At 47.4% G+C, this 24770-nt stretch overlaps 1 long non-coding RNA gene across 1 annotated transcript in view; it reads left to right on the top strand.

Moving 5' to 3' along the window:
- LOC140388144 (uncharacterized) overlaps positions 1-15392 on the top strand; it is a 138598-nt gene extending 123206 nt beyond the window's left edge. Inside the window, exon 3 of the long non-coding RNA XR_011934109.1 lies at positions 15058-15392. This is a non-coding gene — a long non-coding RNA (uncharacterized lncRNA). The remainder of the gene's footprint in view (positions 1-15057) is intronic.
- The last annotated feature ends 9378 nt before the right edge of the window (positions 15393-24770 follow it).

The following is a 24770-nucleotide window of genomic DNA, read 5'->3' as shown; positions in this document are numbered from 1 at the left end:
ATCTGTGAAAATTTAGGAAACAGCAGGTTCTATTATCTAAGACTGGTGGTTAAAATACTCTCCAGCCAGGCCTGTGAAAGCTTATTACTGATTCAAAGGCTGGGGAGGTGAAACTGATTTCCAGTCAGTTCAATCTGCGGGAGGATCCAGTCTAGCACGACCTGTAGGAAAAGGGGGCTAATTCAGAACTTATTTAAAATTCTCAGGTGACGAATTCTAATATTATCTCAGTGAGACTGAGAGCCAGCCTGGTGGAGGTTGTTCAAACAAAAGTGACTCCCCAGAGATAATTCTACAGTCTGCATGTCCCAATTGAAGACAAACATTAGAAGATCTAAACCAACCGATGATTTTAACACTTTGTGTGCTTGGAAAATGCTGACTACAAAGACTACCACCTCCGCAGCAAAGACTTATCTTACGACTTTGTAATTCCTGTCATTTTCAATCCTTTTCCTCACCCCCACCATGTGTCTGTCTTGTGCGTGTTTGGATGCAGAGGTAGGACGGGGTTAGGGGAATCATTAGATTAGCAGACCATTGTTCTATTATTACCATTACATGTTTATATTTTCTTTTCTTATGAATAAACAGTTTTTTAATGTTTTACTGCAAATCTGGTGCCGATAAGTCATTGGAGCAGACAAGGGTCACAGATCTCAGGGAGATATACAAATTATTGGCTGATTCACTTATGTTGGGACTCCGGGGCCTGTGGGGCTGGACTTGACCGTGCACTAGCTCAAGGTGTTGTAAAATGGCCAATATATATCCCTCCATCAATATCAGAAAAATTGATTATCCAGTCATTATCACATTATTCTTTGTGGTAGCTTGCTATGTGCAAATTGTCTGCCAAATTTCCTATATAGCAACAGTGTGCACTAAAAAAGTACATCATGACTGTAAAGTGCTTAGGAGCATCCTGATGTCACGAAAAGTGCTACGTAAATGCAGACTTTTCTTCCTTATATAAAATGCAATAAAAATATGGTCTAATTTTAAGGGCATTTGAGTAACACTGCCAGGATTTCCTCTCTTTTTTTGATAATTTTCATGTAAACAAACAGAGGGTGCAATTCAGCAGAAAGATTTCTAATTGTCATATTAGGCAGGTTTGGCGAGGTGTTCTGCATCGGCCGCGAGATCGCGGACTGTATTCAACCACACCATCTCAAAAATGAGCCCCCGCAAGATACTTGACATTACTGGCTCCCTCACCATCAGATTCACCCGACTCGCAGCCCAGCTTCTCACTGGTAACAAGGGGGAGCTGCTTTCAAAATGCTCCCTCACCACTCAACCCACGTGCATGGCAGCGCGCAGAGCTGCACCTTGCTTTGGTGAATGTCACCTGGCCAGGCTTCGCGACGCAATGGATGGGAGGCGGGGCATCCTGTTCCCTTGAGGTGGTCAGAGAACCAGCAGCAGGGTCAGCAATAATGGCTGGGAGGCAGTGGCAGCAGCTCTCAGCTTGGGCAGCATGACCAGGAGGATTGCCGTCCAATTTCAAAAGAAGGCGAACGACCTCCAACGAGCTGCAAGGGTAAGTTGCCACTTCATTGCTTCTGGCATCAGTTCTGCCTGCCGCCCCACAATTCCCCAACCCCACCTCATCCTCCCACATCCACTGGCTGATGCCTCACAGAATTCCCAACATCCGATCTTCAAGCTTGTTCCTCAGAACCCCAGGGAACCACCAGCACAACGCCTTCATGTCTAGTTGCAGTGCTCATAAATGCTGCCTGTTATAGACCCCCCTGAGCCATCACGCACCCGTAGGAGAAGATAGCCCATAATAAGAGGGAAAGTGCGAAGACAGAGGGAGGAGTCGCAGAGATTCAAATCTTCCCCCGCTATGAGCAACGGGCCTTGGAGATCGTGGGGTTTCCTGAGGAGGGAGCAATCACCGGCAACGAGTTAGGCCTGCACCAGTGAAGTGTGGATCCATTGTCCCTTCATCCAGATGAACTGCCCCAAGAGAGTTGTTGATGTCTCACTAAATTATCCTTCCCTCTCACTGACCAAATGTCCATTGTCTTACAGAATCACCATCTAATGAGGCCAGGCCACCCAGAGCTCCGGTTTCCTCCCACAGTCCAAAGATGTGCAGATTAGGTGGATTGGCCAAGATAAATTGCTCTTAGTGTCTAAAATTGCCCTTAGTGTTGGGTGAGGTTACTGGGTTATGGGGATAGGGTGGAGGTGTTGGGTAGGGTGCTTTTTCCAAGAGCCGGTGCAGACTCGATGGGCCGAATGGCCTCCTTCTGCACTGTAAATTCTATGATTCATCTATGATTCATCTATGATTCAACACCTCAGAGGAGAACTCCGAGGAGAACACCGGCAATGCACCACGGCTATCACCCGCACCTTCCCCAGGTCAGAGACATACACCTCAGCCAGCGACATTAGTGGACAGGCTTTAGGGGCACTAACTGGTGAGCACCACACAGCTGCTGATGCACATCAGGTGGAGGCAGGAACATTCAAAGGAGACAGCAATCGGAGTACTGCTGGATACCAGGACACAGCTGGGTCCCAGTCAGATGCCGAGCCGCTGGACAAAGTTCTCTCAGAGCTGATGCAGATGATAGGCCGAAGATGTGAAATTCAGGGGGGAGTGTCAGTGACATTTCAGTGACTGCAAAGCTGATTGGGGGAGTCCTCTTCAGGCACAGGGGATGGAGCCAGAAATGCGTGGCACCCAGGCCAAAACTGCTAGGGTGGCGACCACAGTGGAAAGCCTGAAGTATGATATCCGTGCCTTAAGTGGTGGTGTCCAAGGCATGGTTCAGTCTCTGACGACCAAGGCTGAGGGCCTCAACATCATATCCCCGTCATTGAGGTACATGTCCCAGACACAGGTGATCATCACTCTCCTGCCTTGTATAGTCACCTGCTGACAGTGCCAACACAGACCATCACACTGGAGTGATGTCAGAAAGACCCTTGGAGTCGGGGAGGGGGTGGCGTGATAGTGGGGAGGGGCTTGGGGAGGAAATGGGGCGAACTGGGGGGGATGAATGTCAAGGCAGTGAATGGGGCAGGGGTGTATGGGGGGGGGGGAATGGGGTAGGGGGGATGTCGAGCTGACAGACACAGCCCAATCTGAGGAAAATCTGTCCTCCGTCCATCGGTTCCTCCTCGGGCTTTCCTCCAGCCCCTCCTGGTCCACCTCTGCCTCCTCATCCTCCTCCTCCAGCATGTCACCCCACTGCTGTGCCAGATTGTTGTGGGCATTGGAACTGTATTTTGACCAGCCTGATGCACCTCTCAGTGACAGCATGGGTGGCATCATGAGCCTCGTTATAATGAGTCTGTGCCTCTGTCTCAGGCCCTCTCACAGGAGTCATCAGACATGAACTCAGTGGGTATTCCTTGTCCCTACGAGCCAACCTGCCATCCTGAGGTGGTCGCCAAAGACACCGGGGATCTCCGGGTATCCCAGGATAGAGCTGTCATGAAGGCTCCCAGGGTAGCGGGCACACAAGTGAATGATTCTGAGGCATGGTCGCACATGACCTGAACATTCAGGGAGTGGACTCCCTTTCTGTAAATATCCCTGATGGCCCCGTTCCCGCAGGGCGACATCTGTGCCGTCAATCGCCCCCTGGATCTGGGGCATCCTGGTGATGGCAGAAAATCCTGCAACACAGACAGATGGGCCTGGTCCAGGTCGAAGGTGATATAGTCTGATGCCTCATCATACAGAGCATCCGTAAGCTCCCAGAAGCACCTGTGGACTGAAGATTGGGATATGCCACACACGTTCCCGCACGAGCTGTGGAATGACCTGGTGGCATGGTGGTTTAGGGCTGCAGTGACCTTCACTGCCATTGGGAGCAGGTGTCCTCCTCCATAATGGGGTGCCATGTCCGCTTGTCTTCCTGTTGAGATGGAGACTTCTGTGGCATATGTTGTCCATCAGCTCATGGAAGCCCAATAATTCCTGTACAAATTGGACCGTCTTTGGCCTCCCCTTCTGGCTCCCTCCTCAGGCTGATGGACGCTGGGTCTTCAGGTTGTGCGGCAGCCCCCTGACCATGATGTGCCACCTCTAGCCTGTGTTTGTCTTGCTGCCTACTACAGCATCTGTCTGCCTCAGCTGCCTAAAGGACAGAGAGGCAGCCTCCACAGGATTCACACAGCAAACATTTTTGTTGCTGGAAGGAATTGGAGAAGGAGAGATACTGATAATCAGTTAGGGCTACCTTCCCGGGACCCTAAAATCCCCCAGGCCTCCCCACCCTTACCAAGACTGTCCCTCCTTCTCTCAGAGTTTCACCCAGCGAACAAGTTGTGCTGGAAAACATCACTCTGCACACTTACTTCCAACCAGATCAGGAGCCCCTAGACCCCAGAACTCCGCCGGGAACATTAGGGAGGCCGTATTCAGCTGCCCTCTGCTCATCCACACACTTAACCTTTGGCCACGTGAGGAGTGTCAGTGGTGAAGCCCTGCTCTTTAGGGATTGATTGTTGGCAGATGCCTCTATGGTGCTAACAATGAACAAAGAACAAGAAAAGTACAGCGCAGGAACAGGCCCTTCGGCCCTCCAAGCCTGTGCCGACCATGCTGCCCGTCTAAACTAAAATCTTCTGCACTTCCGGGGTCCGTATCCCTCTATTCCCATCCTATTCATGTATTTGTCAAGATGCCCCTTAAATGTCACTATCGTCCCTGCTTCCACCACCTCCTCCGGCAGCGAGTTCCAGGCACCCACTACCCTCTGTGTAAAAAACTTGCCTCGTACATCTACTCTAAACCTTGCCCCTCTCACCTTAACCTATGCCCCCGAGTAATTGACCCCTCTACCCTGAGAAAAAGTCTCTGACAATCCACCATGTCTATGCCCCTCATAATTTTGTAGACCTCTATCAGGTCGCCCTTCAACCTCCGTCGTTCCAGTGAGAACAAACCGAGTTTATTCAACCTCTCCTCATAGCTAATGCCCTCCATACCAGGCAACATCCTGGTAAATCTCGTCTGCATCCTCGCTAAAGCCTCCACATCCTCTGGTAGTGTGGCGACCAGAATTGAACACTCTCCTCCAAGTGTGGGCTAACTAAGGTTCGACACAGCTGCAACATAACTTGCCAATTCTTATACTCAATGCCCCGGCCAATGAAGGCAAGCATGCCGTATGCCTTCTTGACTACCTTCTCCACTTGCGTTGCCCCTTTCAGTGACCTGTGGACCTGTACACCTGGAGCTCTCTGATTGTCAATACTCTTGAGGGTTCTACCATTCACTGTATATTCCCTACCTGCATTAGACCTTCCAAAATGCATTAACTCACATTTGTCCGGATTAAACTCCATCTGCCATCTCTCTGCGCAAGTCTCCAAACAATCTAAATCCTGCTGTATCCTCTGACACTCCTCATCGCTATCCGCAATTCCACCAACCTTTGTGTCGTCCGCAACTTACTAATCAGACCAGTTACATTTTCCTCCAAATCATTTATATATACTAGGAACAGCAAAGGTCCCAAGACTGATCCCTGCGGAACACCGCTAGTCACAACCCTCCAATCAAAAAAGCAGCCTTCCATTGCTACTCTCTGCCTTCTATGACCGAGCCAGTTCTGTATCCATCTTGCCAGCTCACCTCTGATCCCATATGACTTCACCTTTTGTACCAGTCTGCCATGAAGGACCTTGTCAAAGGCCTTACTGAAGTCCATATAGACAACATCCACTGCCCTACCTGCATCAATCATCTTTGTGACCTTTTCGAAAAACTCTATCAAGTTAGTGAGACACGACCTCCCCTTCACAAAACCGTGCTGCCTCTCGCTAATACGTCCATTTGCTTTCAAATGGGAGTAGATCCTGTCTCAAAGAATTCTCTCCAGTAATTTCCCTACCACTGATGTAAGGCTCACTGGCCTGTAGTTTCCTGGATTATCCTTGCTACCCTTCTTAAACAAAGGAACAACATTGGCTATTCTCCAGTCCTCCGGGACATCACCTGAAGACAGTGAGGATCCAAAGATTTCTGTCAAGGCCTCAGCAATTTCCTTTCTTGCCTCCTTCAGTATTCTGGGGTAGATCCCATCAGGCCCTGGGGACTTATCTACCTTAATATTTTTCAAGAGGCCCAACACCTCGTCTGTTTGGATCTCAATGTGACCCAGGCTATCTACACACCCTTCTCCAGACTCAACATCCACCAATTCCTTCTCTTTGGTGAATAGTGATGCAAAGTATTCATTTAGTACGTCGCCCATTTCCTCTGACTCCACACGTAGATTCCCTCCCCTGTCCTTCAGTGGGCCAACCCTTTCCCTGGCTTTTTATGTCCGTGTAAAAAGCCTTGGGATTTTCCTTAACCTTATTTGCCAATGACTTTTCATGACCCCTTTTAACCCTCCTGACTCCTTGCTTAAGTTCCTACCTACTTTCCTTATATTCCACACAGGCTTCGACTGTTCCCAGCCTTCTAGCCCTGACAAATGCGTCCTTTTTCTTTTTGACGAGGCCTACAATATCTCTCGTTATCCAAGGTTCCCGAAATTTGCTGTATTGATCCTTCTTCCTCACAGGAACATGCCGGTCCTGAATTCCTTTCAACTGACAATTGAAAGCCTCCCACATGTCAGATGTTGATTTACCCTCAAACATCCGCCGCCCAATCCAGGTTCTTCAGTTCCCATCTAATATTGTTATAATTAGCCTTCCCCCAATTTAGCACATTCACCCGAGGACCACTCTTATCCTTGTCCACCAGTACTTTAAAACTTCCTGAATTGTGGTCACTGTTCCTGAAATGCTCCCCTACTGAAACCTCTACCACCTGGCCGGGCTCATTCCCCAATACCAGGTCCAGTACAGCCCCTTCCCTAGTTAGACTATCTACATATTGTTTTAAGAAGCCCTCCTGGATGCTCCTTACAAACTCTGCTGTTCAAGCCCCTAGCACTAAGTGAGTCCCAGTCAGTATTGGGGAAGTTAAAGTCTCCCATCACAACAACCCTGTTGCGACTTCCGGTTGCGGCTATGCCTAGGTAGGTCGCACGTTCGGCAGCTCCCGCCGGGAATGGACTTTTGAGCTCTTCATAGGGGCCCCAATGGCAATTGTTCGACGGCTTCCAGTGTGGGAAGGTGACAGCAAGGTCCCCCCGACATTATATGGATTGGACCAGGAGTGGAGCGGTTAAAAAAGTGATCCTGGTGCAGCGAAAAGTGCGAGGGAGGAAAAGCAAGATGGCAGCGGGTGGAGACCAAGCACCGTGGGCACTGTGGTCGCAGGAGCAGCAGGTATTTCTTAAACGCTGCTTTGAGGAGCTGAGGATAGAAATGCTGGCGCTAATGAAGGCGGCGATTGAGAAGCTTGTGGAGACTAAGAAGGCCCAAGGGGCAGCGATCCGAGAGGTGAGGCAAAAAGCCTCGGAGAACGAGAACGAGATCTTGGGCCTGGCGGTGAAGGTGGAGGTGCACGAGGTGCTGCACAAGAGGCAGGCGGAAAAATTCGAGGACCTGGAGAATAGGTTGAGGAGGAAGAATCTACGGATTCTGGGTCTCCCTGATGGAGTGGAGGGGCCCGATGCCGGGGCATATATGAGCACGATGCTCAATTCGCTGATGGGCGCGGGAACTTTCCCGAGGCCCCTGGAGCTGGATGGGGCTCATCGGGTCCTGGAAAGGAGACCCAAAGCCAACGAGCCGCCAAGGGCTGTAGTGGTGAGGTTCCACCGCTTTATGGATAAAGAGTGTGTCCTGAGATGGGCCAAAAAAGAGCTGAGTAGCAGGTGGGAGAACACGGATATCCGAATTTACCAGGACTGGAGTGTGGGGGTGGCTAAGAAGAGGGCTGGTTTTAACCAGGCTAAGGCGGTGCTCCATCGGGAGGGGGTGAAGTTTGGGATGCTGTAGCCAGCGCGATTGTGGGTCACGTTCCAAGATCAGCACCACTATTTTGAAACGCCGGATGAGGCATGGAACTTTATACAGACTCAAAAGTTGGACTCAAATTGAGGGTTTGTCGTGGGGGGGATGTTTACTGTGTTTACTGCGTTTGGGGAATGTTCTGTTTGTTTGAGTGCTGGGTGGGGATGGGTGAACGGATTTGATGTGGGGGCTGTGGGAGAGTGTGGGCGTCGGTGTTGGAGGGGCAGGGCCCCACGGAGGAAGAGGGGGGTGGAGGCCCGGGGATGGGGAGTGGGGGTAAGGCCACAAAATGGAGCTGCGCCAGAGGGGAGGGGGGGGGCGGCTCAGGAAAGCTCGGGCTTTTTCCTGCGTTAGGCAAGGTTGGGGGCGGGGGCGGGGGGAAGGGCGGTGCTGGAGGGGGGCGCACACTGACTGCCAAGGGGTGGGGGGATTCTCACACTGGAGTCGATGGAAGGGCGGGAGAGGCTGGGGTCAGCAGGAGTCAGCTGACTTACGGGAGTGTCATGGGAGGAGCAAAATGGCTAGATGAGGATCTAGCGGGGGGGAGGTGGGGAGGGGGGAGGGGGCGGGGGAGGGGGGAACTGGGTTGCTGCTGCATTGGTCAAAGGGGAGCTGGAAGTAGGAAAGGTGGTCGGGGCGGGGGTCCGCCACTTGGGGGACTGGAGGCTGCGGGAGGCACGGGCACGTGACTGGCCTAGAATAGGAGATGGCTAGTTGGCCTGGGGGGGGGGAAGTAGCCCCCCCCAATCCAGCTGATAATTTGGAATGTGAGGGGGGGCCTGAACGGGCCGGTCAACAGGGCCAGGGTGTTCGCGCACTTAAAGGGACTGAAGGCAGACGTGGTTCTGCTCCAGGAGACACATCTGAAAGTGGCAGATCAGGTTAGGCTGAGAAAGGGATGGGTAGGGCAGGCCTTTCATTCAGGGCTGGATGCAAAGAACAGAGGGGTTGCAATACTGGTGGGGAAGAGGGTGTCGTTCAAGGCACTGAATATTGTAGTGGATAATGGAGGTCGATATGTGATGGTGAGTGGTAGGTTGCAGGGGGTACTGGTGAACGTATATGCCCCGAATTGGGATGATGCCGGATTTATGAAACGCATGCTGGGTCGGATTCCGGATCTGGAGGTAGGAAGCTTGATAATGGGGGGGGACTTAAACACGGTGCTGGACTCAATGTAGGGAAGCGTGAGCTCTTTGTGGTGCACTCAGGGGACCAGGGAAGAAGGGATAGACGAGTTACCGCTGAAGAGGGCGGAAAGGAGCTTTCGGTACCTGGGGATCCAAGTAGCTAGGAGTTGGGGGGCTCTGCACAAGCTCAACTTGACGTGGTTGGTGGAGCAGATGGAGGAGGATTTTAAAAGGTGGGATATGCTGCCACTCTCACTGGCGGGTAGGGTGCAGTCGGTAAAAATGACGGTCCTTCCGAGGTTTCTCTTTGTGTTCCAGTGCCTTCCAATTTTGATCCCCAAGGCCTTTTTCAAACGAGTAAGCAGGAGCATCATGGGATTTGTGTGGGCGAATAGGACCCCGAGGGTGAAGAGGGTGTTTCTGGAGCGTAGCTGGGACAGTGGGGGGGCTGGCGCTGCCGAATCTGTGTGGCTACTATTGGGCAGCCAATGTGGTGATGATCCGTAAGTGGGTAATGGAGGGAGAGGGGGCTGCGTGGAAGAGGTTAGAGATGGTGTCCTGTGTGGGCACGAGCCTGAGGGCGCTGGTGACGGCACCGCTGCCGCTCTCGCCGATAAGGTACACCACGAGTCCGGTGGTGGCGGCGACGCTGAAGATCTGGGGGCAGTGGAGGCGACACAGGGGCGAGGTGGGGGCCTCGATTTGGTCCCCGATTTGTGAGAACCATCGGTTCGTCCCGGGAAGGATGGATGGGGGGTTTCGGAGCTGGCATCGGGCGGGGATTAGAAGAATGGGGGACCTGTTCATCGGTGGGACGTTTGCGAGCCTGGGGGCGTTGGAGGAGAAGTTTGGGCTACCCCCGGGGAACGTTTTCAGGTACATGCAAGTGAGGGCGTTTGTGAGGCGGCAGGTGAGGGAATTCCCGCTGCTTCCAACACGTGGGATTCAGGACAGGGTGATTCCAGGTGTATGGGTTGGAGAAGGCAAGGTTTCGGCGATTTATCAGGAGCTACAAGAACAGGAGGAGGCCTCGGCTGAGAAGTTAAAGGGCAAGTGGGAGGAGGAGCTTGCGGAGGAGATAGATGAGGGTCTGTGGGCTGATGCCCTGAGTAGGGTTAATTCTTCCTCCTCTTGCGCTAGGCTCAGCCTAATACAGTTCAAGGTTACTCACAGAGCGCATATGACAGGGGCGAGGTTGAGTAGGTTCTTTGGAGTGGAAGACAGATGCGGGAGGTGCTCGGGGAGCCCAGCAAATCATGTCCATATGTTCTTGTCGTGCCTGGCACTCGATGGGTTTTGGAGGGGTTTTGCGAGGACTATGTCCAAGGCGGTGAATGCCCGTGTCAAGCCAAGCTGGGGATTAGTATTATTTGGGGTATCGGACGAGCCGGGACTGCAGGAGGCGAAAGTGGCCGGTATTCTGGCCTTTGCGTCCCTGGTAGCCCGGCGGAGGATTTTGCTACTATGGAAGGATGCGAAGCCCCCTAGTGTGGAAGCTTGGATCAATGACATGGCAGGGTTCATCAAGCTGGAGAGGATAAAGTTTGCCTTGCGAGGGTCTGTGCAGGGGTTCCTCAGGCGGTGGCAACCGTTCCCAGACTATCTCGCGGAGCGATAGGAGGAGATCAGCAGCAGCAGCGGCCCGGGGGCGGGGGGAGGGAGGGGGGTGCGGGGGGGGTTCTCTTGGGGGTGTGTGTGGGTCAAGGTGTTTTTTTCCCCCCTATTTGCGCTGTTTACTGTTAGAAGGGGGGTTACTGTACATGGGGAAATCCAATGTATAATTTCTACTTGTGTGTTCTTGTTGCTTTCTTTTTGTTGGGGGGGGTGGGTTTTGTTGAAAATTTGTTGAAAAACTTGAATAATTATATATTTTTTAAAAAACAAACACCCTGTTGCTTTTACTCGTTTCCAAAACCTTTCCACCGATCTGCTTCTCTATCTCCCGCTGGCTGTTGGGTGGCCTGTAGTAAACCCCCAAAATTGTGACTGCACCCTTCTTATTCCTGATCTCTACCCATATAGCCTCGCTGCCCTCTGAGGTATCCTCCTGAAGTACAGCTGTGATATTCTCCCTCACCAGTAGCGCATCTCCTCCACCCCTTTTACATCCCCCTCTATCCCGCCTGAAACATCTAAATCCTGGAACGTTTAGCTGCCAATCCTGTCCTTCCCTCAACCAGGTCTCTGTAATGGCCACAACATCATAGTTCCAAGTACTAATCCAAGCTCTAAGTTCATCTGCCTTACCTGTTATACTTCTTGCATTAAAACATATGCACTTCAAGCCACCAGTCCCGCTGTTTTCAGCAACATCTTCCTCAGAGCCATACTGGCCCTATTCCCTAGTTCTCCCTCAATGCTCTCACCTTCTGACCTATTGCTCCGGTACCCACACCCCTGCCATACTAATTTAAATCCTCCTGTGTGACACTAGCAAACCTCGCGGCCAGGATATTTATGCCTCTCCAGTTTAGATGCAATCTTCTCCAGGTCACACCTGCCCCGGAAGAGCTCCCAGTGGTCCAGATAACTGAAACCCTCCCTCCTACAATAGCTGTTCAGCCACGTGTTTAGCTGCTCTATCTTCCTATTTCTAGCCTCACTGGCACGTGGCACAGGGAGTAATCCCGAGATTACATCCCGAGAGGTCCTGTCTTTTAACTTTCTGCCTAGTGCCCTGAACTCCTGCTGCAGGACCTCATGCCCCTTCCTGTCTATGTCGTTAGTACCAATCTGCTCTCACAGTGGGGCTTTTTAGCACAGGACTAAATCGCTGGCTTTGAAAGCAGACCAAGGCAGGCCAGCAGCACGGTTCAATTCCCGTAACAGCCTCCCCGAACAGGCGCCGGAATGTGGTGACTAGGGGCTTTTCACAGTACCTTCACTTAAGCCTACTTGTGACAATAAGCAATTTCAATATGTACAACGACCTCTGCCTGTTTGTCCTCCCCCTTCAGAATGCCCGCTACCCGTTCGGAAACATCCTGGACCCTGGCACCAGGGAGGCAACGTACCATCCTGGAGTCTCTTTCACGTCCACAGAAGCGCTTATCTGTGCCCCTGACTATAGAGTCCCCTATGACTATTGCTCTTCTGCGCTTTGACCCTTCGCTGAACATCAGAGCCAGCCGTGGTGCCACTGCTCTGGCTGCTGCTGTTTTCCCCTGATAGGCTATTCCCCCCAACAGTATCCAAAGCGGTATACCTGCTCGAGAGGGGGACAACCACAGGGGATTCCTGCACTGACTGCCTGCCCCTTCTGGCGGTCACCCATCTCTCTACCTGCACCTTGGGTGTGACCACATCTCTATAACTCCTATCTATGACGCTTTCCGCCACCTGCATGCTCCTAAGTGCAACCAATTGCTGCTCCAACTGAACCACATGGTCTGTGAAGAGCTACCATTGGTTACACTTGCTGCAGATGTAGTCGACCGGAATGCTGGAAGCGTCACAGGTCTGCCACATCTCACAGTTGGAGCACTGCAACCCCGCTGAGTAACATTTAAGCACTAGTTAATTAATTTAAAATAAACACTTGAATTATTGTTAGATTGAGTTACTCTTAACTATATGGCCCTGACGCTAGATTTTTACTGTAAAATTAAATGCTAAATACCGATCTCTGCCCTCAGGTTTAGTTATTCCACTATCTCTTTAATCAATTAGATTTGTTTTGCAATATTATTGTTTTGCAATATTATTTTTTTTAATAATTCAGGTACAACTGAACAATAAGTTCAGGCACAACTTTTCAGGCATCAAAGCTTGCTGGACATACAGTGCAGCAATCATCCTCTGAGACATGGCACATGTGCCTTCAAGGGGACACTTGAGGGTTTCGGAGCGTGAAGTGCTCACACAACTAACAAACCTAATTCCTCATTTGAAATAGCCTTTAGCTGTGAAGCCAGAGGCTGGCCACAGTCAAAGGGGTTGAAACTGACTTTTGTGAGAGAAGCCACAGCAGGGCTCTCTCCTGAGAAAATTTGGCAGGACAGACAGACTGCAGCTGTGTTTGCCCCTGGTGTGGGCCTCCACAATATTAAAGATGGCTGGAAGGCCTCACAGACGCAAAGCTCCTCACACCCCCTGGCGAAGTGGCGACCCCTGAACTGGAATGCTCCAACCCCCCAGACCAAGCCCAGCCCCGCTGAGGGCCCCCAGAACCACCCCTCACCCCCCGAGCCATTGGTGCCCTTGAGCTGCATGCCGCTAAATGGAAAGGGCTACTCAACTCCTCCATTCCCCTCGGTACCTATTGCAGTAACTTCATGTTTTCTTAAAGGAGTACTAAACGATGCTCACGCAACTTTCTGCTAGGGAGTCAGGCAATTCCCGGAAGGCCACTGAATTTGAGTTCAATCTCATTACTGAGATTGAATTGAATGCAAATTAGGGTGAATGACCTTCTCGCCATTTTTGGGCAAGATAATATGGAACTCACCATTGGGAGTGGGTTGGGTGAATCGCAAAATCTCGATTTTGCCCTCCCCTGCTGTTCAGCCGGCATGCCGGGATCCACACTGGATGCAACGCGGTCGCTGGGTGTAACACCCAGAGTGTTTAAGCCTTAAAAACAAAGATGCCCAGTGTCGTGATATCATGGTCGTGTTGTAATTCACTGAATGACCACCAGGACTCTCATTAGTATATAACTGAATGTTAGAGTCAGGTGATATCAGACTGATAAGGGAGCTGGGAGAGAGATAATGGTTTGTGCATGTTCATACTGTTATTCATCTGTTGTTTTGTATATATTTGACTCTCAGTTAATGTTAATAAATGGTTTATAGTTCTAACTACAAATGTTCTTATAATATAAATCAGGCTATCCAACAAGAACATTACACCTAGGTCCTGTTTCAAAGTACAGCATGCTGTATGTCATATTATGCCCATCAAACATGTCTAGAATTATGCACATGCAACATATATCACCCCTCAGTGCTTTGGATGTATTGGTCTTAAATAAATAAAATCACATTTTTACTATTTTAATTATTGATCAAGTTGTTGAGCACATCGTATGTACCATTTTTGGGAGAAATCAAGCTGTACTGCATTTGATATGAAGTTAGGCTCGGGCAATGAGAAAGAAAAGTGTTCCACACAATCCTGTCAGATTCACACCTGCGTAATATGTCACAATTATTCCATTCAAGTTTAATATCCTCCACTTCATAATTGATTAGCAATTCATCGTAACCAAACTCCCTGAAAACATTTTTTATTTTTGAACATTTCAAAAGAATGTTTATCCGTGTTTACCCATCCATCTTAGAGATGCTATTTAATCAGCTCTTTTGTCAAGTCAGTTGAACCTATTAACAATGTGACCTGGATTTTAGCCTGGTGATAAATTCTGTTCGGGCTGGACACTTTAGATTTGGGAAACCCGGAAGAATAGATTTCTCAAATGCCACTGTGGAATTTAACTGCATGCAGGGCTCCTTTAAGTTGGGTTCCTGCCCACAGGCCACCTGACTGACAAGCTGGTGGGCTAGCCGGTCAAAGCCCGCGAAAGCAGCCAGCTGTATTGGGGATATGAGAGAGACTGAGGTGGGGAGGTGTTAGGGGGGCAGAGATGGTGCTCAAATCAAGGGTGGTCCAGATTGCAGGGTTCAATTGTGGAAGGGTGTGGGACAGGGAATCAAGAGTGATCCAGAAGTCCTGAGTGGGGTCCAATAATGTTCCGAGCTCCAGTGGGAGCGCAGTTGGTAGTCAAAGTAGGTTGCCTCATGGTGGGGAAACAGACAGATCATTGGGCAGTTAAGCATTGTCTGAAATTCCTTGATGGGGGTGGTGAAGTGCCAGATGTTGGGGGAAGGATACAGCCAGATGATTGGGGAGGGGTTACATAGAACATACAGTGCAGAAGGAGGCCATTCGGCCCATCGGGTCTGCACCACCCACTTAAGCCCTCACTTCCAACCAATCCCCGTAACCCAATAACCCCTCCTAACCTTTTTGGTCACTAAGGGCAATTTAGCATGGCCAATCCACCTAACCTGCACGTCTTTGGATTTAGGGAGGAAACCGGAGCACCCGGAGGAAACCCACGCAGACACAGGGAGAACGTGAAGACTCCGCACAGACAGTGACCCAGCGGGGAATTGAACCAGGGACCCTGGCGCTGTGAAGCCACAGTGCTAGCCACTTGTGTTACCGTGCTGCCCCGATTGTGTTCTGTACCTTTAATAGTTGTATTCTAAATTACTGTCCATCACTGTCCACCACACAATAGGAGTGATGTGTAATCCTGTGTACTCTGTTGACAGAACAGAGCAGCAGTCCTACAGGTTAGATGTGTTTACATAGCCTCCTATTTACCATTGTATGTATGTTGTATTATCAAATGAAGAACCCACATTATTGTTTTACCAATTCCTGTATGGTTGGTATATTTATGATAAACAGAAGAATGCCGCATGTTCAGGGTTTCCAGCAAATTGGTTGAGTGTGGAGAAAACACTCCTGCTCCTCCCGGTCCACAAGCCACGCCGTAAAAAAATTTACCTCATAGGTTCAACCTAGTTGGCTCTTTAAAGTTGCCGAGTGTCCCAAGGAAAACAGCCATTATTATTAAAAATAGAATAGCTATTGAAACGAAGACTCGTGGCCAGACTTTAACATTTATGTGACTAACCAGCTTCTCCAGCAGGTTGGCCTTCCAACCCTCATCCTGCCTCTGCTAAAGCACCACGTGGACGGGCGTGAGGCAGGTTTCATCCCTGCTTCAGATTTCTTGCATAACTTCAGAGCATCTATATTTGCAAGTTAAAAAATCAGCTCCCTGTGTAGATGTTGAACTAAATATGAATTTGGGATTGAATTTGGCACCTCAATCAGGTGACAATCACAATGAGTATGTCATGATAGTTATGCCTAACAATGTCAGGTGGTCAAAATGTAATGTGCTGCTAGCTTTTTGGATAACTTGACAGCATACGTCTCTAGAGAGACGTTTATTCACTCTGATGGTATTTTACCTTAGATTACTGGCCTGCTGGGTTTGGAGAATTGCCATGTAACACTGTAATAATATACTATTACATCCCTGTTTCTTTTTCCTTAGCATTCCCAGTGAAAGCTTTGAATACATTTAAATGAGCAAAGCCCTTAGCTTTGGGCTACTGCATCTGAGTTATCAACACTTCCCTCCAACCAAGTAGTTGAAAATCAGGAGATGCATGCAAAGTGGACGTGGCCCTCATTTTAATGCAATATTCCATTAAATATTTTTATCGTAAGCTTTTGGAAAGGATTTTTATTCATGCTTTTTCTTAATCTCAGAAAGTCTATTTAGTTAGCTTTTCTGTGAGATGTACCAATTTACAGGATGTGTAACTTCTAAACACAAATCTGACATTAACCAATATTCATTCCCCTAACAAGAAACTACTCGTGATGACTTATAAATTCCTATGTAATAAATGTGGTGTGCAAATTATGAAGTGCATCGAGAACATTTTAATCTGTTGATGGTAGGGCGATGGCAGAACTGTTGTTCCTGTCAATCAACACGTTTAAAATACACTCGATCAAGCATTTCCCTGTCATTAAGAGGCATTAAATAATCAAGCACATTTGTGAACCACTGTTAAAGCTCTACAAGTAAACCAATAATTAAAACTGTTTAATACTGTAGAATGCATCTGCAGACAAACAACCTGTCATTCTACAAAATGGACCCTAAATTATATCTTGGCTAATTTCAAGAAGATAGCAATCACATGCATGAATACTAAAAGAGATTTTCTTTGAGGTATGTACTTTGGGGTCCTGTGAGAGAGAGAAAAAACAAAACGTTCCGTAAAAATGTAATAATTACGATAACCATTGTAGTTTAGTTATCTTGTTAACACATATTAATAATTATTACTTCACTGGCACAGTATAAACTGTGGAATACTACAATAAATTAGAACTTAATCAGGGAGCATTGATCTACAGTAATTGGTAGAGGTTGGTGAGAGCTCTGGAACTCACCACTTGAAAGGCAAAAATCTTCATCACATTTAATAAACACTTGGATCTGCACATCAAGTGTTCTAACCAACAAGGCAATGGAGCAAAAGCTGAAAAGTGGGATTCGGCTGGTTAGTTCATGTTTGGTCAGCACAGAAAAAATGGGCCAAATGGCCTCCTTCTATCCTGTAAACGTTTTATGTTTCTATGTAACAGATGAAGATGATTAAAATGTAAGCCAGTCTGAATAAAAGTATTTTATTTGCATAATTGTTAAATAAGTAAAATTTAAGAAAATAATCTTGTCTTTAGAGGAAGACTGCATGCTAATTTTTTTTCATACAAATTCACATATAAATTTTACCAGACATTTTCAAACACATTTACCTGAGATATATAATATTCCCAATATAAAACCATGTGACAAATAAACCTTGGTGACTTGTGCATAAAGATAAAACTTGTTCCATCGGTACATTATAAAGTTAGTACATGTTTTAGTCTATACATTCAAGTTGGGTTATTTTTTATCCAGATCATAAACACTGGATCAAATCATTATGGGATGAAAATATTGTGCACGCCGGAAATCTGAAATGGAAATGCAGGAAATACTCAGCAGGTCAAACAGCATCTACAAAGAAAGAAACAGTGTTGATTTTTCACCTTTTCTCAGAGCTAGAAAACGTTAGTGTGTAATAGGTTTAAACAAGTACAGAGGGAGGAAAAGAGGGAGGGACAAAGAGCAAAAGGGTAGGTTTGTGACTGGGTGGAACATAGAACATAGAAAATACAGTACAGAACAGGCCCTTCGGCCCACGATGTTGTGCCGAACCTTTGTCCTAGATTAATCATAGATTATCATTGAATTTACAGTGCAGAAGGAGGCCATTCGGCCCTTTGAGTCTGCACCAGCTCTTGGAAAGAGCACCCTACCCAAACTCAACACCTCCACCCAACACCAAGGGCAATTTGGACATTAAGGGCAATTTATCATTGGCCAATTCACCTAACCCGCACATCTTTGGACTGTGGGAGGAAACCGGAGCACCCGGAGGAAACCCACGCAGACACGGGGAGGACTTGCAGACTCCGCACAGACAATGACCCAAGCCGGAATCGAACCTGGGACCATGGATCTGTGAAGCAATTGTGCTATCCACAATGCTACCGTGCTGCCCTTAAGAACAAATAAATCTACACTATATCATTTTCCCGTAATCCATGTACCTATCCAACAGCTGCTTGAAGGTCCCTAATGTTTCCGACTCAACTACTTCCACAGGCAGTGCATTCCATGCCCCCACTACTCTCTGGGTAAAGAACCTACCTCTGATATCCCTCCTATATCTTCCACCTTTCACCTTAAATTTATGTCCCCTTGTAATGGTGTGTTCCACCTGGGGAAAAAGTCTCTGACTGTCTACTCTATCTATTCCCCTGATCATCTTATAAACCTCTATCAAGTCGCCCCTCATCCTTCTCCGCTCTAATGAGAAAAGGCCTAGCACCCTCAACCTTTCCTCGTAAGACCTACTCTCCATTCCAGGCAACATCCTGGTAAATCTTCTTTGCACCTTTTCCAGAGCTTCCACATCCTTCCTAAAATGAGGCGACCAGAACTGTACACAGTACTCCAAATGTGGCCTTACCAAAGTTTTGTACAGCTGCATCATCACCTCACGGCTCTTAAATTCAATCCCTCTGTTAATGAACGCGAGCACACCATAGGCCTTCTTCACAGCTCTATCCACTTGAGTGGCAACTTTCAAAGATGTATGAACATAGACCCCAAGGTCTCTCTGCTCCTCCACAATGCCAAGAACTCTACCGTTAACCCTGTATTCCGCATTCATATTTGTCCTTCCAAAATGGACAACCTCACACTTTTCAGGGTTAAACTCCATCTGCCACCTCTCAGCCCAGCTCTGCATCCTATCTATGTCTCTTTGCAGCCGACAACAGCCCTCCTTACTATCCACAACGCCACCAATCTTCGTATCGTCTGCAAATTTACTGACCCACCCTTCAACTCCCTCATCCAAGTCATTAATGAAAATCACAAACAGCAGAGGACCCAGAACTGATCCCTGCGGTACACCACTGGTAACTGGGATCCAGGCTGAATATTTGCCATTCACCACCACTCTCTGACTTCTATCGGTTAGCCAGTTCGTTATCCAACTGGCCAACTTTCCCACTATCCCATGCCTCCTTACTTGTGCAGAAGCCTACCATGGGGAACTTTATCAAATGCCTTACTAAAATCCATGTACACTACATCCACTGTTTTACCTTCATCCACATGCTTGGTCACCTCCTCAAAGAATTCAATAAGATTTGTAAGGCAAGACCTACCCCTCACAAATCCGTGCTGACTATCCCTAATCAAGCAGTGTCTTTCCAGATGCTCAGAAATCCTATCCTTCAGTACCCTTTCCATTACTTTGCCTACCACCGAAGTAAGACTAACTGGCCTGTAATACCCAGAGTTATCCCTAGTTCCTTTTTTGAACAGGGGCACGACATTCGCCACTCTCCAATCCCCTGGTACCACCCCTGTTGACAGTGAGGACGAAAAGATAATTGCCAACGGCTCTGCAATTTCATCTCTTGCTTCCCATAGAATCCTTGGATATATCCCGTCAGGCCCGGGGGACTTGTCTATCCTCAAGTTTTTCAAAATGCCCAACACATCTTCCTTCCTAACAAGTATTTCCTCGAGCTTACCAATCTGTTTCACACTGTCCTCTCCAACAATATCGCCCCTCTCATTTGTAAATACAGAAGAAAAGTACTCATTCAAGACCTCTCCTATCTCTTCAGACTCAATACACAATCTCCCGCTACTGTCCTTGATCGGACCTACCCTCGCTCTAGTCATTCTCATATTTCTCACATATGTGTAAAAGGCCTTGGGGTTTTCCTTGATCCTACCCGCCAAAGATTGTTCATGCCCTCTCTTAGCTCTCCTAATCCCTTTCTTCAGTTCCCTCCTGGCTATCTTGTATCCCTCCAATGCCCTGTCTGAACCTTGTTTCCTCAGCCTTACATAAGTCACCTTTTTCCTCTTAACAAGACATTCAACCTCTCTTGTCAACCATGGTTCCCTCACTCGACCATCTCTTCCCTGCCTGACAGGGACATACATATCAAGGACACGTAGCACCTGTTCCTTGAACAAGTTCCACATTTCACTTGTGTCCTTCCCTGCCAGCCTATGTTCCCAAGTTATGCACTTCAATTCTTGTCTGACAACATCGTATTTACCCTTCCCCCAATTGTAAACCTTGCCCTGTTGCACATACCTATCCCTCTCCATTACTAAAGTGAAAGTCACAGAATTGTGGTCACTATCTCCAAAATGCTCCCCCACTAACAAATCTATCACTTGCCCTGGTTCATTACCCAGTACTAAATCCAATATTGCCCCTCCTCTGGTTGGACAATCTACATACTGTGTTAGAAAAGCTTCCTGGACACACTGCACAAACACCACCCCATCCAAACTATTTGATCTAAAGAGTTTCCACTCAATATTTGGGAAGTTAAAGTCGCCCATGACTACTACCCTATGACTTCTGCACCTTTCCAAAATCTGTTTCCCAATCTGTTCCTCCACATCTCTGCTACTATTGGGGGGCCTATAGAAAACTCCTAACAAGGTGACTGCTCCTTTCCTATTTCTGACTTCAACCCATACTACCTCAATAGGGTGATACTCCTCGAACTGCCTTTCTGCAGCTGTTATACTATCTCTAATTAATAATGCCACCCCCCCCCACCTCTTTTACCACCCTCCCTAATCTTATTGAAACATCTATAACCAGGGACCTCCAACAACCATTTCTGCCCCTCTTCTATCCAAGTTTCCGTGATGGCCACCACATCGTAGTCCCAAGTACCGATCCATGCCTTAAGTTCACCCACCTTATTCCTGATGCTTCTTGCGTTGAAGTATACACACTTCAACCCATCTCCGTGCCTGCAAATACTCTCCTTTGTCAGTGTTCCCTTCCCCACTGCCTCATTACATGCTTTGGCGTCCTGAATATCGACTACCTTAGTTGCTGGACTACAAATCCGGTTCCCATTCCCCTGCTAAATTAGTTTAAACCCTCCCGAAGAGTACTAGCAAACCTCCCTCCCAGGATATTGGTGCCCCTCTGGTTCAGATGCAACCCGTCCTGCTTGTACAGGTCCCACCTTCCCCAGAATGCGCTCCAATTATCCAAATACCTGAAGCCCTGGAATACCTGGAAGGCAGGAGAGATTAAGTAACAAAGGGTTAGATGGTGCAAGGCAAAATAAAATGATAGTGGGACGAGTAAAGAAATAGAAGGTGTAAAGGGGAATAATGGAATCAGGACCCACGCAACCCGCAAAACATGAGGGCAGAGCTTATGAACTGAAAGTGTTGTATTGATTGTTGATCAAAAAAGACCCTCACCAAATGATGTGGTCTAGATACTTACACCTTATGTTAAGCTTCATGGCAATAATATGTTCAGGACAGAGAGGCCAGAGCAGGAATGGAGCAGAGTATTAAAAGGCAGATGAGCAGAGGCTTGGGGGCCACACTTGAAGACTGAATGGAGGTGTTGTGAAATCTGCGCTTGGTTTCCCAGTATAAAGGAGGTCATATTGTGAACAGCGAGAATACGAAATTGAAAGAAGTACAAGTAAATTGTTGTTTCATCTGGAAGAAGTACTTCATAGAATTTAGTGGAGAAGGAAGCCATTCGGCCCATCGAGTCTGTACCCTAACTAAGCCCACACCACCACCCTATCTCCGTAACCCAGTAACCCCACCCAACCTTTTTGGACACTAAGGGCAATTTAATGTGGCCAATCCACCTGACCTACTCCTGTTCCTATATTTGGGGCCTTGAGCGTTGGGAAAGGTGGAGGTAAAGGGGCAGGTGTTCCATCTCCTATGGTTGTGTTAAAACCTGCCATAAGAAAGAGCGGGGAGGGGTGGTGGCTGTTGCAGGTGACTGAGGATTAGACCAGGATGTCACAAAGGAAACAGTTCCTGCCGGATGCTGAAAGTGGATGGCAGCACAAGATGTGTTTGGTGGTGGCATCATGCTGGAAGCGGAGGAAATGATGGAGGATAATCCATTGAATGCAGACTCCTGTGAAAAGGAGAAAGTTAGGTCAAGAAAGTGGAAACTGTTAAAGTGGCAGAGGGTATCAGAAATGTCACAGATCTAAGTGTGAAGAGGCTGGAAAAGGGGAGAAATAATTGACTCGAGACAGGAAGATATTAGTTCCATGTGGCATGAATATATTGAAATAATAGCTCGATCAATGCATTCCTCGGAACATAGGAACAGGAGTAGGCCACTCAACCCCTCGTGTCTGCCCTGCCGTTCAATCAAATCATGGCTGATCTGTGGCTTAACTCCATATACCTGCCTTTGGCCCATATCACTTAATACATTTGCTTAACAAAAATGTATCCATCTCAGATCTAGCATCAATTGCCATTTGTCGAGGAAAGTTCCAAACCTTTACCACCCTTTGTGTGTAGAAGTGTTTCCTAACATCTCTCCTGAACAATCTGGCCCTACTTTTTAGACTATGACCCCTGGTTGTGGAATTTCCAACCAGTGGAAACTGTTTATATTTATGTACCCTGTCCTTTCCTGTTAATATCTTGAAAACTTTGATCAGATCACCCTTTAACAGTCTAAATTTATATAATCGCACCTCATAACTTAACCACTGAAATCCAGGTTTCATTCTTGTAAAGCTACGTTGGACTCCCTCCAAGACCGAAATATCCTTCCTAAGGTGTGGTGCCCAGATCTGCTCACAGTATTCCAAGTGGGGTCTAACCAGGACTTTGTAAAGCTGCAACATAACTTCTACGTCCTTATACTCCAATCCCTCAGATATAAAGGCCAGCATTCCAACAGCCTTCTTGATTACTTCCGTACAGGACATGTTTGTGACATTTTAATGATCTATGCACCTGAACCTCTAGGTCTTTTTGGACATCTAATTCAGCTTCATACCATCTAGAAAGTGTCCTGACCTATGCTTTTTTGGTCCAAAATGAATAACCTTACAATTGCTTACATTGAAATCTACCTGCCACAGTTTTGCCCATTCACCGAGTCTATCAATATCACTTTGCAGTTTTATGCTTTCATCTGCACTGTCTCCAGTATGATTTGTGGATCTTGTGAAGGAGGTAGAAGTCAGCCAGTTTGGGAATATGAGGTTGCAGGATCTAGAGGGAAGACCTCCAGAGGAGGTAAGGTCAGTGTCAGCTATGGAAATGATGAAGATGTTCAGTGGTGGTTCCATATTCCAGAGGAGGTAGGGGAAAGTGTCAGAGTTGCCATTCAGCTTCCTCACGGCACTGATTGGTTCATCAAACAAAAACAATGCTACACTTTTCAGCAGGTTTAATGATGATGATGGGGTTGGACCTGAGAGGGAGAAATGCTTCAAGTTCAGAGTGAGATAAGTTAGAGTGAGTGATGGCCAGTGCAGCTCCATCCATCGACAGGTCATTACAGAGGGCCAATATTTGTGTATTGCTCTCAACAGTGCAATGTTGAAGGGAGGTGAGCTGGTACACTTTGGACTCCCATCCCTCACGTTAGTATTGAAGAACATTTTGATAAATTGGTTGATTCTAAAGTGTACATTTAACCAAGGTGACAACAGTACAGTTGGAATACTGTACCACAAAACACTTAACTTGAAAAATGATTCCTACCTTAAAGGGATGAAAGTCTGATTGCAAAACTACAGATCATGGTTTTTTTTTAAGGAAGTACGTGATAAAATTAGTTACATTTCAGGTGGAATGCTGCTATGTACAATTGCTGTCCTTCCATCGTTCCCACCAACATGGTGGATACATCATTCAGCTGCTGAAATCAGCTGTTTGTTTTGCACCATTCTGCAGTGCAGTCAAAGTGAGCAGTCTAACACTTTGGGCGCAGCATATAAAATGGGCATACCTGACTTTGTACCCCTCAGCCCCCCAGCACCACCACCACCCCCCCACTCCCATACAGTCCCCAACTGATTTAATAATAGCGTTTAATCAAAATAAAACCATCAAGTAGTTATACCGCAATGATATGGTATATACACAGTTGGAAGGAAGCTGTTAGTGAATCATTAATTCCCTGAAGTACCTCAAACTAGTTTAATCACGCATAGTGCACAATGGTTCAGTCTCATTTTATATCGTAAAAGAAGCTGCAGCTTGAAAAAAGGTGTAAATTTACTGTCACTGTACAATTTAAGTTTGTAGCAAACAATCTTCCTTTAAAATACATTCAGATTTATTTTAATCTACAGTGAGGTCAGCAACACGTTCATTGCAGACAGATATTTCCTCTGTTATTTTAGCACTAAAGGACGTGGTCTGGCATTGGCTGCTGCAACCTGGTGTTGATGTGTTGTGAAGACTGCACTGACAGGGGACACTGTGTGTGCCAGCTCAGGTTACATCATGTGATACTGGTCTGAGCACCACAACTGTGCTTTAGGTTGAAGATGCTGAGGTTTAACATTTCTGTCCCTAAAAATAAATGCCAGGTGCAGCTTTGCCCTCAGTGTTAGGTTTCATTGACAGAACATCCTAATTTGAAAATTCACATTGTAAACAGAAAGTGTAAATATACATCCTTTTATGGACAAATCAGAATATTAAAGTTCTCTGTTTCAATAAATAATACATTCTGTAAACATATCATTGCAGCAAATTGGCTTTGCAATTATTCAGTCAGTGCAGTAGGAGTT

The sequence above is a fragment of the Scyliorhinus torazame genome, chromosome 2 (assembly GCF_047496885.1).
Source record: "Scyliorhinus torazame isolate Kashiwa2021f chromosome 2, sScyTor2.1, whole genome shotgun sequence".
Lineage (NCBI taxonomy): Eukaryota > Metazoa > Chordata > Chondrichthyes > Carcharhiniformes > Scyliorhinidae > Scyliorhinus > Scyliorhinus torazame.
The sequence above is the reverse complement of the archived record's forward strand: the minus strand, read 5'-3'. Positions and strand labels throughout refer to the sequence as shown.